The 4,014-nt window shown below is 41.8% G+C and overlaps 1 pseudogene; it reads right to left on the bottom strand.

The window, feature by feature from the left end:
- Positions 1 to 1,437: 1,437 nt before the first annotated feature.
- Positions 1,438 to 1,555, bottom strand: LOC129409029 (5S ribosomal RNA; annotated as a pseudogene).
- Between the last annotated feature and the right edge of the window lie 2,459 nt (positions 1,556 to 4,014).

The following is a 4,014-nucleotide window of genomic DNA, read 5'->3' as shown; positions in this document are numbered from 1 at the left end:
GTGATGTCATGTGGTAATACAGGAAGTGCTCCAACATATTTTTAAACACCATTGCGGAGTTTCATTCACGTGACACTGATGATGTGCGAAATTCAGATGGGGGCAGGAAGTGTTTTGCGCCGCTTCAAAACACAAGACAATGGGCGACAGAGTACATTCAATGTTTGAACGGGCCGGCACAGAGCAGCTATCACAAAAAAAAAAAAAAAGTCTAAATATAGGTTATGACCTGCACGATATGGAGAAGTCGGACAGTTTGGAGGATTTTGTTGGTGTTGAGGAAATGGATATAATAAATGATCTGGTGCTGCAGAGCTCGTATTACACTGCGAGCCAAAAGAAAGCCTTTGAAAGCATGGAGGTGTACAACTATTTTGAATCTGGTTGGGTATGTAAAAACATATAAAACTGCTAATTACTTCATTAACCTAATAAAAGTAAGTAAGGCTATGTTCAGACTGCAGCCTGAAGTGACCCAAATCAGATTTTTTGCCCCTATGTTCCTGTATCTGATCTTTTAATGACAGTCTGAACGACACAGATCCGATTTTTTCAAATGTGACCCAGGACACTTGGATATGTGCTCCTGAAACCGATACATATCTGATCTTTTGACATGCGACTTCAGTCTGAATGGCCAAAGTGCATTCATCCACCTACATGTTATCAACAAGACACAAACGTCACTATTCTGCGCTGAAGTAGGAGAAAATTGTTAATGAAGTCCATGTCACTGAAGCGAAACACATCACCACTCACCACTCTTGGCTCCGTCTCCGCATCCACACGTTCCTTTCAACGGACGTCGCTGCCGCTGCCCCACAAAACACCACGACCAAAAACCTCGTCCTTCTCCTTCTCAGTCTCCTCCTTAAAACAAGTAAGTTGTTCATGTTCTGGCTCCGGTACGAGAGGAACTTTAAAATCTCCAGGTGCTCAATGCTCACGTCCGTGTTTGGACAACTTCCGTAAACACAGAGCACGCTCGCTGCGGTTGACGTCATCGTGTCTCCAGTGCACATGCGGGACACTTTTGGGCCATTTAAAGTTCACACTGGAGTCACATACAAGTCGCATTTAATTGGAAATGTGAACGACCTCGCAAAAACATCGGATTTCACAAAAAAATCCGAATTGAGCGTTAGGCTACGTTCAGACTGCAGTGCTTAAGTAAAGTAAGTAAGTCTTTATTTATATAGAACTTTTCACAGACATTTTGTCACAAAGACACTTTACAGAGAATTATTCAGCATTATTCATTCACTCTATACTTGGTGATGGTAAAGTACTATTGTAGCCACAGCTGCCCTGCCAATCGGCGCCATCGGTCCCTCCAACCACCACCATCACTCACACACACCACTTTCATATTAGGCAATGTGGGTGAAGTGTCTTGCCTAAGGACACAACAACAGTTTTTTTTTTACGACTGGCACTCCACTGTGGCACCTGATTTTCCCAGTGGTCTCCCATCCAAGTACTAACCAGGACCGGCCCTGCTTAGCTTCTGAGATCTGACGGGATCAGGCTTTGACATGCCGGTATGGCCACCAAAGTAGCACCACATAAAGCTTTTTGCATGACAAGTTAGGACCTATAATTCAACAGTTTACATGTCACTTACGCTGCTTGTCTTTCTAAATAATTGTCCAAAAATATGAAAATATTGATGAATCAATGACAATCTTTTCCTGTTACAAAGTGGTCACTGCAAACTCGAGCATTGTCCGTTTCTGCGCCAACTGTTTTTAGCCGGAGATTGTGGTTGATTGTGGAGATTGATTTTGGCATCTTTTTTCTGTAAGGTTTCATTAAAACTACCTGCTTTGTTGACTCACCACTTTAGGTACACAAAAAAAAAAAAAAATCCGATTAGAGTGGTTGCAGTGACTGTAGACTGCAGAGAATTTAGGCATTTTGTGCTGAGTCAGCAGAGGTAAACGGGGTTCTGTGTGTCTGTATTTACTTCTTCCCTCATCTGCTTTTGGTGAGGCAACGTGACGTCATCTGAAAACAGCTTCACTAGAATCATTTGGATCATTTCAGCCCTGGTATTTGTAATCTCTACTTATCAAAAGGTAAAATGTAGCTGAGAACTTGAAAACTACCCTTTCATGACATCACAAGGTGGAACAGTGCATTTTGAGCTTTCGAGATGATGATTTGAGACTAATAACGCAGGTCTGCTGAAACGTGTTTGAACGAAACAAAACACAACTCCAGGTCCGTTTTTGAGAAGGTAATTCTAACATGGCTCATTTTGCGGAACATAAGACCTTCAATGCCAATCTGTGGAACATTCTTGGCTAATGGCAGTATCTCCATGGAGACAAGCAGATGTGAACTCCCGAAAAGTAACACATTTACAGCGCACCAGTTTGTACCTGATTTTGACCTACATTTGAGCAAAACGTGTCTTGCCTCAGTACAGATATACTGTATAAGCAGCTTCTGAGGTCAAAATAAGTCTGCTGTGTAATGTCTGCATCTAATTAGTATGTCAGTTGTTGCTCTGGTCTGTGAAAGTTGTGAAAAGTGCTTAATAAACTCATCGTGGTGAATAATTAGGACGCAGAATACATAAGGTAAGTGAGGAAGAAGTTTGGACCACTGCAAACAGTTTCAAAGGAACTAGTTCTGTTTTTCATGTTTTAAAACTGTAAAAATCAGATATAAACATTAGGGGGACCACATTTCCGTTTGTGAAAACCCGGACACCTTACTGGGGGTGGGGCCTCGACATTGACCTACTCTCACCTCGCAAAGCTGTGCCTGTTGTGATGTGGCCTCGCACTTGACCCGGACAGAAAACGGGGAATCATCATTAAATGCGCATTTGCACTTTGGCATGTTGCAGGCTGACCGACTGTTTGTGTCTGCTCGCTCCTTCTGAGTGCACAGAGCGCTATGAGTGCTGATGAGCCTAATGAAAGGTAATGAAAACCCAGACATTTCCATCACTTAAAAAAAAAAAAAGGACAGGACGTGACAAACAGACATGTCCGGGGAAAAACGAACATTTGGTCACCCCAATAAACATTCACATAGTTTCTGAACTGCTTGTTTGTATGTACCATATTTTTCAGACTATAAGGCACACTTAAAATCCTTTAATCTTCTCAAAAATCGACATTGGACTTTATAATCCGGTATTGCTTACTGAACTGATTTTATGTGGTACACGGTGCTCAGAAGTATGACTTCGGTAAGCTACGATGCCGCACCACTTGATGGATTGTCGGAGCATTACAGCTACTGTAGTCAGAAGCCTCATGGAGTAAGTCTGACAGAAGTCCGACAAAAGCTGACCACATCAGCGCACAAGGAGCGAGCTGTTTTTTCAGTGCTTATAGTTTATGCAAATGAGTCATGTGGTTTTATGTTTAGTAAAACGTAAACAAATGTGCGCAAAGCTGCATTAAACACATTATTACCCAATGTATATTTGAGTCATCCTTGTAGGAAATAAAAGAAAAACAAACTTAAATGATCCACCCACATTCACATTCATAATCCACATTCACCAAGACAGGGAGACAACGCCAGGCGAATTATGCCACGATCTGCCGATGGATCGTGGACACCTGAGCTACGGATCAGTCTCAAGTGACATACCTTTGTTTCGCTTACTGCTCCTTATAATTCGGTGCACCTTATGTATGAAAATAGACGAGAGAATTCAACATTAAGCCAATGAAGTTCATTTTGTCTTCTTATATACTTTAACTTCTTAGGTTCTTTTTAAAGACAATGCAGTAAAGCACCTGCCAGGTCCATCAGGCTGACCACGCCTACAGGAAGTAACAACAGCTGATATACGACACGTCACCACCAACACCGGTGACAGTTCTGAAGATGCTTGCAGCAGCAGCCGAAACATGTCAACAAGGTAAATACACTTTACTGCATTGTCTTTAAAAAGAACCTAAGAAGTTAAAGAATTCAACATTATTGATATTGTGCTTTATAATCCGGTGCACTTTATAGTCTGAAAAATACGGTATGTGTCATTGT

The sequence above is a fragment of the Boleophthalmus pectinirostris genome, unplaced genomic scaffold, assembly GCF_026225935.1.
Source record: "Boleophthalmus pectinirostris isolate CB_2022bp ecotype Guang Dong unplaced genomic scaffold, ASM2622593v1 HiC_scaffold_1, whole genome shotgun sequence".
NCBI classification, from domain to species: Eukaryota; Metazoa; Chordata; class Actinopteri; order Gobiiformes; family Gobiidae; genus Boleophthalmus; species Boleophthalmus pectinirostris.
Note: the sequence above shows the minus strand (reverse complement) of the source record. Positions and strands in the feature narration are given on the sequence as shown.